The sequence below is a fragment of the Clarias gariepinus genome, chromosome 26, assembly GCF_024256425.1.
Source record: "Clarias gariepinus isolate MV-2021 ecotype Netherlands chromosome 26, CGAR_prim_01v2, whole genome shotgun sequence".
NCBI lineage: Eukaryota > Metazoa > Chordata > Actinopteri > Siluriformes > Clariidae > Clarias > Clarias gariepinus.
Window position 1 is genome coordinate 23,396,671 of NC_071125.1, and position 13,287 is coordinate 23,409,957.

Below are 13,287 nucleotides of genomic sequence, written 5' to 3' on the forward strand. Positions count from 1 at the left end.
ATCTTGAAGCTGTTTCAGTTTACAAAATGAATGAATGATGGACTCTAGCAGCTGCTTCAGTTCACAAATGACTAAAGTATGGAATCTAGAAGCTGTTTCAGGGCCGTGGTTGAACAATGATGGACTCCAGAAGCTGTTTTAAATCATGGATGATTAAAGTATGGAATCTAAGCTGTTTGAGAACATGGATAAACAAAAGAAAATGGAATCTAGAAGCTGGTTCAGGCTGTGAATAAATAAAGTATGGAATCTAGAAGCTGTTTCAGTTCACAAATGAACAAATGATGGAATCTAGATGCTGTTTCAGATCATGGATGAAGTATGGAACCTAGAAGCTCCTCCGGACCATGAATGACCTCATTATGGACTCTAGCAGCTGCTTCAGTTCACAAATTACTAAAGTATGGAATCTAAAAGCTGCCCCAGACCACAAATTACTAAAGAATGGAATCTAGAAGCTGTTTTGGAGCATGGATGATTAAAGTATGGAACCTAGAAGCTCCTCTGGACCATGAATGACCTCATTATGGAATCTAGAAGCTGTTTCAGACCACAGATGACCTCAAGAAGCTGGACATGCACTTTAATAGGACTGCGTGTGGTCTGGTTAAATAAGAACTTCTGTGTGTGTGTGTGTGTGTGTGTGTGTGTGTGTGTGTGTGTGTGTGTGTGTGCACTACTGAAGCGCGTCTAAGTCATGCCTAAAACTGGATGTGTGGTCGGAGTTTATCCAGGGCAGATGATTAGATGGAATCTCACACATCCTGTCTTTTGTTTTCACTATGAATGCACAGTTCCTTGTTTTTTTTTTTTTTATTGTGTTGTTTTGTTTGTTTGTTTGTTTGTTTTTTGTGCTTCTTATCTCCAGGATCGCTGTAAGAGGCTTTTCCTTGGTGCCGCACGCGCCGCGCGGATTCGCTTTCGATATGACTTTCCTTTCTTGTTAACCTTCTTTCCTTTTGACTGTAACAATTAGAGATAAGTCACCGGGATTTCCCCGGAATTGTGGTATAAATAGGCGCCGACCTGCGCCCGATCCCGTCCTCAGGCGCACACTGAACGCCCTGGAACAGAGAGACGCACAGGCGCGGAGACGCACCGCGGCGGCACAGGTAAGACCGGCGCGTTACTCACACTGCCACTCCGCTGTCTCTTCATTTACCTTTTTTTAATTATTATTATTTATTTAAAAAAAAATTTCACAAATGAAATGAAATAAAAAAATATATAAATATTTTTTTTTATATAAAAATTTGAATAATTTCTTACCATTTGTCATTTTTGGTCCATGTTCACACGCCTGAATGATTCGTGCTGAAGTCCTCTTCAACTGGACAACCCAAACCCCTGCATGCGGGCTACATTTTCCTTTCCTTTTTTAGTTTTTTTTGGCCCCAGTCTCTCCCAGTCCGCGGCTCTGTGGCGCAGCTCGCTCTCTCGGCTCGCTTTTACTCGCGCGTAATCTCAGAGTCGCGCATTTCGGCGCTGTTATGAAGTTTCCGCCCCTACAGCGTTGCCAGGTGCTGCTGGTGAAAATAAAAGTGGTTCCCAAAAAAGTGTCGGATTTCAGTCCGAACTGTCGTGATTTCATAATATAATATCAACCCAAAAAAAAAAAGAAGAAGAAAAAAAAAAAAAAGGATCAGATGCCGCGTCCGAAAGGGAAGTGCCAAAAGAGTTACGCACGCGCAGGTGATCTGCCGCGCGCGTCCGGACGCACCAACCTGTGGCACATGTCTCAGTCCGGAATGTCTCACCGTTCCTTCCTGATCACTGATTTTTTTTTTTCTTCTTCATTTTTTTTATATAATTTACCCATCATGCATTGATGATTAGGCTCGTTCCAAATCATATGCTCCCTAGTCTAAGCCTATATAGTGCACTATGTTCAGCTTTCACCTTTAATTGGCGGCTGACCAGACCAGAATAAAACTCTTCCAGTGAATAAAACATTACATAACATAACATAACAAGCATATAAAACATAACATACCCCCCCGCCTCACTGTAACCCATGCATGATCATTCACCTGCCCAAAAAACAAGAAAAAAGAAAAAAAAAAAACTTTCCTTCTTTTTTTTTCTTTCGTTTTCTCCTTATGACGCGCATTACCGGTATCCTGCTCACTGAACCGACTCTTTCGAACAAACCCTGCGGCCTGAACCCTGAGCTCTGAGGGAGAGTCGGCTGGTTGGGTTGATTCACCACCCAGGGCGTTCTGCAGAAACTTTTTCACTTTTTTTTCCTTTAAAAAAAAAATAAATCCCTGTGACTGAAGTCCTCCTGCTGTCATTTTGTTTAATATTTATAGCTTAAATACAGTAGAAGCTCTTATTTTATCTAAGTTCATTTTATGTAATATAATAAATCTGCTTGTCATTTAGCAGTACGAGTGACTCATTTTATGTGTTCAGATTTATTAAACCAATTAAACTAATTTATTAAACTAATCTAATTCCGTCTTCAGTTCCTGCCTCCATGCATGGAATTGGCATGTTCTCTCAGTGCTTCTCTCCAGTTTCCTCCCAATATCAGGCTAATTGCCATTCCCAGATTGCCCATAGTGTGTTAATGAGTGTATGTGTGTGTGTGTGTGTGTGTGTGTGTGTGTGTGTGCTGTGCGATGGATTGGTACCCCGTCCAGCGTGTATCCCATCTCCTGCCCTAAGTCTCTCCTACACAAAATAAAGCAGTACAGACGATTAGTGGAAGTAAAGTCTCGCCAAGAACACATTTACAGATGAAAATCATTAGATCCATAATAACACAATAAGTTCATTTTTTGTAATATAATAAATCTGCTCATGTAATTTACCTTTAAGTCAAAAGTACAAATAAACCATTACTAGGTGGCATGGTGGCGTAGGGGGTAGCACTGATGCCTTGCACCTTCAAGGTCCGGGTTCGATTTGGGTACTCCAGTTTCCTCCTACAGACACACATGTTAGGCTAATTGTCATTCCCAAATAGCCCATAGTGTGTGAATAATAATCGGATGTCGAGCTGGCAACCAGACCTTTTAAGTAACTTCCACAGAAGGGTGGAGAGTATCTGTCTACCAATGTACCGGATAGCACGTGGTCGGACCAAATTACTACAGTTAATAATATGACTGCTATAACTTCTACTACTGACTACTATTACTAATACTACCCCTATTTCTACTATGATTGTATGATAGTAATAGTCGCAATATCAATACTACTATAAAATGCTCCTACTAGTCTATCTCGTACTGTAGTTCACACGAGAAATGCATTTACTCCACACCTCTAATATCTACAATCGGTGGAACACACGCACATGTGACTACTCAGAGAGAGAGTGATTAAACAAGAGCCAGAAAGAATGATTCATGTTTTTTTTTTTTCCTTTTGCATGTTACTGATACAACACTACCATAAAACTCTGATTGCTCCACCACCTGCATTTCAAAGGCCAGACTCGGTGCTACTGTTGCTCTTGGCAGAAACTTGACTGTGTAAAACAGTTCACTTTCTATTTCCAAAAGCTTGAAAAATGTTCAGTTGTTTTCTTTTGCTAATTTCTAGAATACTTACTGTATTTGCCTTAAACACTGTATTTGCCTTAAACACACAAGATAAGCTAAATGTGAAAAAAACAAGAAATGTTTATTGACCACCAGACTCTGAAAACTCTCAAAATCTTTCAAATTTTATAAAAAAAAACAATAGTAAATTATACATATATACAGTATGTATATACGAACAGTGCATACAGGATCACCAGCATCCATAATACCTATAAATATACCACCACTACTATAATTACAACTATTACTAATAACACTATTACTATTACTGTATGTATGCTTATACTAATATTATTATGACTACTATTACTACCACCAAACCTACTACTGCTGTTCCTATTACTATAACTACTATTATTATTACTACAAGTGCTAGACTTACTACTATTACTATTACTAATTTACCGCTACCACTCCTCCTCCTCCTCCCACTGCTGCTACACCTGTTACAAACCGTACTATTAAGACTAATATGATTACTATTACACCAGACGCTACTGCTATTTTTTAACTACTACTACTACTACTACTACTACTACACTTTATTTATATAGAAGTATGTGATAGGTCAAAAGTAGTAAATGATTAAAAGAAATGATATCAAGGTTATTGCACATATAAAGTATAAGTAGAAATGAAAAGTAGAAAATGATAGTATTATAAAGTATTATACAGACTAATGAAAAAGGGTTCAAGAGTTTAAACTTCCTTATGTCAAATATTATAAGAAAACCAGATGTAATGTGCTATAGTATTTAGAACCCCTTAGAGTTCTCCAGTAGGCACAAAACAATAGAGGTACTAGAGCTAACCTTCCTTTGTTTTATACAGAGAGATTTACATATGATTAGAAATGTGTTAATAGTGTGTACAAAAGCCTTTTTTAATATACTTAATGCATAATATATATATAAAATAATAATAATAATAATAATAATAATAATAATAATAATAATAATAATAAAGCAGTAATGTAATCATAAGTAATATACAAGATATTTATAATACATGAATTTTATATTACATGTTGATATTTTGTCTTCCACATTATTCAACATACTCTCTCTTCAATTGTTTTTATTAATTTTTTGTAAACAGTAAAAAAAAAAAATCAACCCTTTTTTTCCGTCTCCCTTCACTTTATCAGGAACTAACTCCTTTACACCTGCTGGTTATAACTCAGTCAGACGTGTCGCAGCAGCGTAATGTACAGCGTGTAATCGTGCAGATACATGCCACGCGCTTCGGCACATGATCACAGCAAAACATTAGAATGAGGAAATAATGTGAAATTTGTCTGTGGCATGGATTATGATGCCAGGTTCAGCAATTTTAACACAAATCCAGCCTTACACAGTTTACACAGAAATGCAGGCCGTGTTTACCTGGCTGGTTTGGGTGAGCCTGTTGGTTCACGCAGGTGATTTGTTCTTCTGCTGTTGTAGCTCATCCACCTCGAGGTTTAACAGGTTCTGGGTTCTGTGATGCTTTTCTCCTTGGGATAGTTAGAAAGAGTGATTATTTGAGTTGCTATAGGCTTTCTATCAGTTTGATCCAGAGTCCAAATAAAGTTTTCCAGGTGTTTATCTTTGTTTGTTTGTTTGTTTGTTAGTTTGTTTGTTTGCACTATTCTGGATTAAACTCTAGAGGCGTCTGTGAGTTTAAATCCACAGGAGTGGATCCACTGTTTCCTAGCAGTTTCCCATGTGCATGATCTTATCGCTGCCACGTGATTGGTTGATTGGTTAATTACATGCATGAGCAGGTGCCCAGGTGTTCCTAATAAAGTGGGCGCTGAGTGTATATGATTAAACACACTTACATACACTCATTGGGTATTTTATTATGTCCTTTTGGAACACATTATAAATGTAGAGTTTCTGACTGTAGTGTACCTGCAGCAATGACATAAGTATTGGCCCCCCTCCCTTTACATCAGACGACGGTAACACTGTAGTCAGCGTCTGATGATCTACGAGTGAACAGCGGGTAATAATCAGGATATACTGTATTACACTCAGCAATAAAAGCTTTTCAGGATGTTGCAGTATAAAAAAACTAACATTTTGTTTTCATAATAATGACCCAGTCTGATGCTCTCCAATAGCTTTAGGCAAATGAAACTTGTTGCCAAAATAAACTGAATTATTTTCAGAACAAAGAGTCATTTATATAATTATATAAAGGTTTTTATCTCTTTCTGACAACAACAATAATTGTGGTTAAAGATCCATCAATTAAAAATGTTCTCAGGGAGACAGATAATTATTGTGCCACCCTTACATTACCGTAAGAATTCTGTAAATATTAATTATAGTCGTTATAGGTAAATCTACAGGATAGAAATTAGTTTGGGTCATAAAGACTAAAATATGTGGTGCTTAGTGTTGGTGTGGTGTAGAGTGTATTTCACAGGTGTGACATCATGTTACATCAAAATCAATTAAAACTAAACTGCATGAACCAAACTAGACTGATTTATTTTTTAAGATTGACATACACAAACACACGCACACACGCACACATACACACAGACACATGCACACACACGTGCATGCAAACATATCGACAACCCTGGTCTAGATTGTTTTCTTAACCTCGGGGTGAATTTTGTCTGAGGACAGAATATGAGGAATGTATTAAAAGTACCTGATACAGGAACTTGAGGAAGGCGACACGACACCGGACAAATACAACGTGACACTTTTGAAAAGAACAAATATCAAACGTTTACTCAAGGACTCGAAACAAACACGACTGCACTTGTCCCCAGGACTGATCATGATTCATTAGGAAAATATTTTCCCACATTTACTGAGTCAGTGACATTTTTTTATCATGAATCGGTTTGCGAGGATTAGTGGCTTGATGAGAGAAAAATCACATTTTTGAACATGTGAGGCTCTGATTGGCTGGAAGGCTTGAGGTTTGCTTAAACAATAAATATTTATATTCATTATATTGATGCTGTATTAAACATAATAATAGACATTTTATTTAAGGATTTGATTAGAATCATTAAACTTTACGCACATTTAACACATTTAACATCTGGAATGCACAAGTGTTTGTGACCTAAAAAAAAACAACAAGAAAAATGAATCATAGTGATTAACGATAATAAGGCTTTAAATTTGCACACTTTGGAAAACAGTTGATGACAAAAAGCACTGATCTTTAAGGGAATGAGGAAATAATTAAATAACTAATTTTAAAACATTAAAAAAATCTCATGTTTGTATAGTTGGTTAAAATGAACTAAAATTTAGTTCATCCTATTTTGTGCTGAAAAGGTATACGTGACTCTATACGGCACAATCCTGAGCTCGATATATGTTTATTTAAAAAAAATTCTGGGAAAACATATAAACGCTAAAATAATCTGAGCTTTAAGCTTAAGCGCAACCATTAGGATTTAGTTCAGGAGTGTGAGATTCCGTTTTTGCTCACGCTCACAGGATGCTTACGTCCCTGATTATGTTTTCTCCTCCATTGTTTTCCGTCTCTTGGCCGTGGGTTCGTGTGTTGACACTTCAGTGGTGAGACTGGTAGAAGAAACGGGTGCTTGTGAACAGATAAGGCAGGCAACTGCGTGGGGCCCCAAGGTCAGCTGAGGCTCCTGATTTCTTCATCATCTAATTCTGTGAGCAAGATTTATGACAATTCATACAGTTTATAGATATTCATAAGTGTTGTGCTAACAACAGAATGCTATAATTCCCAGCCAGAGAAATCTCCCTAACTGAGCTTTAAATATTGTCTATTAGCGCTGGAACTTGGCTGAAAAGAAAAAAAAAACTGCACATTTCGGGGACATTCCAATATAGCTGAATATACAGTATATCCCTTATAGGGCACATCTGGCAGTGCGTCTATAGTAATTACTGAATTGCATGGATAGTTTTAAAAAATAAAATACAAAATATAAAATATAAAATATTTATAGGACTTATAGTCCTAAAATAAAAATAAAAAAATAAATAAAACATTTTAAGATTTAAAAGTATTAGAAAGAACCCAAGTTCATATTCACAATAAGGAAAGTAAAATCTGCAGACTGTGTGTATAACTTTAACTTTTTCCATGTGTTTTTGGCACGTTTCCTCAGTGGGAATTTGGCCTTTTCTACAAACAGACACATCTTTTCCTTCTTGCTGAGAACATGGCCTTTGCAGCTTCACACTCGTGAGACAGAGCTGAGATTTTACAGTCCATTGTTGTTGTTGTATTTTTTTTTCTTACAGTAAGAAAGAATCTGGTTCAAGCACACAGATCAGGGTCGAGGTTTAAACTCCGACCCTCTGGTCGATGCCCTTATTTCTGTATTTACAGAGGGTGAAATATGAGATTTATAGCCCCAATAACTTGTGAAAATGTTAAGGGGAAAGGGACACGTCCTCTTCAAAGAGAAACAAGGAAGAAGGAACGTGAAACAGTGTTAGTCTTCTACTGTAAATCTTATTCTTGTTGTTCTTCTTGTCTTCTTCTTATTATTATTATTCTGATTATTTTATTATTGTTTTTAGACAATAGAAGCACTGTAGACGTTGGAAGATACTGTATGTATTGTAGTGTGTGTGTGTGCGGTGTGTGTGTGCATGCATGTCTTAGTGTATGCATATAATAGAAAGTTATAGTTAGTTTTGAAAAAAAAATTAAGAAATTGAATTTACATTTTTAACCTTATTTTATAACTCACAGTGTATAAACTATAAACTCATCACTTGTAACTTATTACTACTGACAAAATCTTAATTGTTCTTATAACTACTCATAGAAACTCTCTGTAAAATATTATTATTATTATTATTATTATTATTAGTCATAATTCCAAACACCTGGACATATTTTACATTTAACATTAAGGGGCAAATTAATTACATTTATAGCAATTTGACATTTAAAAAATGCTGGAAAATTAAATTAGATGTTATTTCTCTTAATGCTGCTAATACTGTAAATCCATTATTTTACTTAAGTTATAAAAAAGGTTATATTATAAAATGTATACAATATATCATAAGTTATATTCATATATATCATATAATCATGTTAATGAAATTATTTTGTTCTTTCCTTAAGAGTTATTCCTTACTGTATATAAAATAGGTTTGATTTCTTTTATGCCCGCAGATGTATACCCATGTGCTCGCTCTCAGATCCTGATGCCACCTTAAACCAGTATTTATTAAAGATATTTATAGAGTAAACACCCATAAACAATACTTGTGGTTACCGTAAATCATAAACGTGTGAGGTCTAAAGTTCCACATAAAGTCATATCTAACATTGCTTGATTCATAAGAAGCATATCACTTCCTTGGTTTAACATGAAGCCATTCAAACATCAGACACATGAGATAAAAGGATTTCCAGTGTTTATTTATCGTGTTAGACTATATTTGTACTTAATAATACTAATAATAATAATAATAAAATTTGTGCATGTTCCTGCGTATTAATACATTTTCTGTAAATCATACATGTATACACTCACAAAGTACATTTTCTTTCTTTTTTTTTTAAATGTAAACTTAGTGTAAGTAGACAGATTTTAACTAACAAACAAAGAAAAATTCCCACATCCAAAAGCTTCCTAATTTTATTTATCTATTATACAAATAAATGCAGTAATAATTTAGTTAAACATTGAAGCTTGAGAGTTTATTTAAATTCCTAAACTTTTCTTTGACCTCAAACTGATGCCTGAGGAAATTGTATTTTTAGCCAGGCATTAAATTCACCTTAAACCAAACTTGGCAATCAATTAATAATAACAGCAGCAGCAACAACAACAACAACAATAATAATACACAAGACTACAATGAAAAAAAAAACAATCTGTTAAATAAGATCAACAAAAACAGCTAAATGAATTATATGAAAGCTTAATAACGTCAGAGGTTATAGTTCTTGATCAGGACAGATAATGACAGTTGCTTATGAAGAACAAACACAGTAAAAATAAATCTGTGTTCGTTGTCTGAGTCATGCATGATTATGTGAGTAATACAAGGATCCGTTCTTCCGAAATGAACAAGCATGGCTTTGGTTTTGATTACGTTAATTCCTCAAGTCAAACTTGTTATACCATGACATGAAGTCAACCACCACCGGCCCATGTTCAGACTCTTTAGCCTTCAGCGGATCAAGAAGATTTCATGCACTTTTAGTAACAAAAAGCTGCAATGGTGCCAACTTCTAAAGGTGCAAAATGATAAATAGTACAGAACCTAATAAACATATGTATAAATATAAATTTATTAAGCTATAACATTTAAACACAATTAACGACATAATGTGAGTAACGAAGGTGCGGTTAAGGTGTGGTGTGGAAAATATGGCGCGAGTAGATAAGGAGGACATCACCGCATCTAACAATAAATAATAAAAAAATAAGTAAAAATAATGATATCACACAAAAAAGAAAAATGTCACCGTCAACGCGGCATCCTTGACACCTCCACCCCATCTCTACCAACTGAAGTGTCTCCACCTGGGCGTCCACTTAACCTCTGTATCTCTTGTTTAACCAGTTTCTCAAAACTTTTCATAGTCAAGGAAGTAAGAGCAACTGGCATAAAGTTATTAATCATAGGAACTCTGGTTGAATAGATATGAGGAAAAACAACACCATGTAAATGCACAGCGCAGGACGTTAAAGGTCACCTATTATGCAAAATATGTTTAGATGTTCTAGTGTGCGTGTACAAACAAACACATTTTTCTGTTGGCCTTTAAACAAGGCAACCCCTAATGTGACCTCATAAAAGTAGATCCCGTCCCCCAGCTTTGATGTTTTCTGGAGGGGCGTGGCCAGGCAGTAGCTCATTTACATAGAAATAAAAACAGCGTATTTGCAAGAGGAATTTCACAGGGTGTTCAAGCGAAAAATCATTTATTATTTGTGGGATATTTCAGATGGAATTCACACACACATATCTTACTAACAGAAGTTTCCTTTATGATTTGTAATTTTTATGGTTTTCAATTTGATCAACCAAAATTATTATTATATAATCTATATGTTTTGATTAAATAACAATAGGTTTTGTCTATACGCTGGACAGAACTCGCTCTTTCAGAGATATCTTTATGTTTCATACATTGGAGGACCAGGAAACAGTCTCAGAAAGATTTCTGTCCCTATACCCGTCTGTCTGTTTGGATGTCTGTATGTCTTTTCCAGCTATATTTTGGCACAGCATTACGCCAAACTGTCTGGACAGAATTTAATTAAACTTTGGCAGTCCTTAGAATTTTGCATAAAGTTAAACCTGCACCATAAATGGAATAAAAATGTTAAGTAGAAGTGTGCCAGATTACAAAGAGGAAGTTTTAACAGCATACTGTGTCTATGTCAAACTGTGGCCGCGTCTTTAATTGACCGAATTGAATGAACCTTTCGCAGTACTTATATATCTGCCAGGGCCCGTATTTACAAAGCTTACTAAGCCTAAAAGTTGCTCCTAGGGACGAAATTTTAAGAAAATTCTTAGAATTATGACATTTTATTAGAATTTCGCCTTAAATTTAGAACTAAATTTAGGACTACCCTGACCTAAGGTAAAAATTGTTAAGAGTAGAGAGAAGGACTTTTAAGAGGCTTAAGAGTTTCTATAGCAGTGGCGCAGTGGTAAAGTGCTCGCCCTATTATCCGGAGATCGCTGATTCGATCCCCGGGTGATGCTGTAACCTCTCACAGTCTAGAGAGAGCTGATTGGCCGAGTTCTCTCAAAGGGGAGGGATGAGAGGTACTTAGTGCTCCCACATTAATCACGGCTCTACAGCCAATCAGGGGCGTCTGTGAGCTCGCGCAGGCGGAGGGAGCGGATAGAGTGTTACGCCACCAAAAAGATGCGGTCAGCTGACGTCACGTGGGTCGGAGGAAACACCCGGCTGAGTGGTAGTAGTAGCCTTAATGTGGGAGCCCCCTAGTGACAGGGAGGAATTGGACACAACCAAATTAGGGAGAAAATCATAAAAATAATATATATAAAAAATTTATATAGCAGAGGACAAAATAGGAGGAAGAAGAGAAAAAAGAAATATTCTCCGAACACTGAACATAAAGCTAAAAGTAAACGATGCTCTTCTGTTCAATTTGCTTTTCTTGTTGTTTTACTTTTCTCTCTCTCTCTCTCTCTCTCTCTCTCTCTCTCATGGATTGTTGACTACATGCCATCCAAAAGTGCAACTTAAATAAACTGTCCTGTAATCATGTAAATTGGTAAAAGCTGAGCCTTTTTCTCCCATAAATCTAAAATGGATTACAAGTAAAAAAAACAAAAAAAAAACATTTATATAGTAACTACTGCGTGGAAATTGGTTGCTTCAAAAGTAGACACATTTTCAACATTTGGCTGTTTAATTATTATTAAGATATTTAGCCTAGAGACTTTGCATAAAGTAGCCTGTAGTCATGATTAAACAATTTCTTTCTATGCAAACAGTATGATTCCGCTGTCTGTTCTATTATTATGTATTCTCTTTTTTTCACAAAGAGCGCATTTCACGACCTTTACAGAGGTCAGAGGTTATTTTTTATCAACCAAACACAGTCTTTGAATTTCTGCATCATCCCTAGCACCGGGGTCAACCACACCTCCTCACTAAAGCTTTTACACTTTCCTTACTCGGAGATGCTCTAAAAAGTTTCCTAAATCACTTTTATTCTAGGACTCCCAGCTAGGACTTTTTAAGCTAATATATGAGCTCTCTGAGAGAATTCGAAGAAGCTTTGTGAATACGGGCCCTGAGGTTTAACCTGCACCAAGCCCAATCAAAATGTTGAGTAAAAGCGATTTTTACTTCCTCAATGTAAACAACAGTGTTGGGAAAGTTACTCAAAAAAAGTAACAAATTACTAATTACTACTTTTAAATTGTAATTTAATTACATTACCGATTATTTCATGTAAAGAGTAATCAGATTACTAATTACTTTACTTTCTAATTACTTTGAAAACATCCGTCACTGCCTGTACCTGTGATGGGCTGCGCCTTAACTCGCTCCTTGCTCACTTCATAGGAGCCCTACGTAGGCGTCCCACTCTTCTGCAGGTGCGCGATTTTTAAATGCATTTTGTTTAATTTTTAAACACTACATTTTATAACACTAGTAACAAAATGTTATTGACACTGGTAACTGTAATCAAATTACTTGTATTTAAAATGTAGGGAGTTACAAGACATTACTGCGTTACCAGAAAAAGTAATCAGGTTACAGTAACGCGTTACACAGTAACGTCTTATTCCCAACTCCGGTAAACAAACACCTGCACCAATTAATACTAATTAGAAAAGCTAAACTGAATATTTTGACTGGGATTAGTTCATATTTTCACTTTGGCTGAAATAACAGCGCTGAAGTGGTATAAGTGAATTTTAACACGCTGGAGTGGTTTTAAGACAAAACTTTATCCGATCTACTTTTTCAAGTACTTTTTCATTTTTAGTTTTAAATAGGTTATTTAAATAGAAAAATATGTATTAGGCGTTAAACAAATCTAAAAATATTAAATTGAATAGTTATAAGTTACAAAAAAAAGAACATTGGCACTGAAATAAAATATTCTAAACTATTTTAAGTAAAAAAAAAAGGCCATTTGCTGAAAAACAAAAGAGATAAAGTAAGTAAGACTTATGGTAAAAGTTTGGAATATGAAACTTAATACTCATGTGAGTTGTGATTTTTTACCGCTGCATATAAATATCTATATCTAGTACAACAA

At 35.7% G+C, this 13,287-nt stretch overlaps 1 long non-coding RNA gene across 1 annotated transcript; it reads left to right on the forward strand.

The window, feature by feature from the left end:
• Positions 1–850: 850 nt before the first annotated feature.
• On the forward strand, positions 851–8,585 carry LOC128514400 (uncharacterized). Its single transcript, XR_008356449.1, has 2 exons — positions 851–1,112; positions 7,092–8,585. It is a non-coding gene; the product is annotated as an uncharacterized LOC128514400 (long non-coding RNA).
• The last annotated feature ends 4,702 nt before the right edge of the window (positions 8,586–13,287 follow it).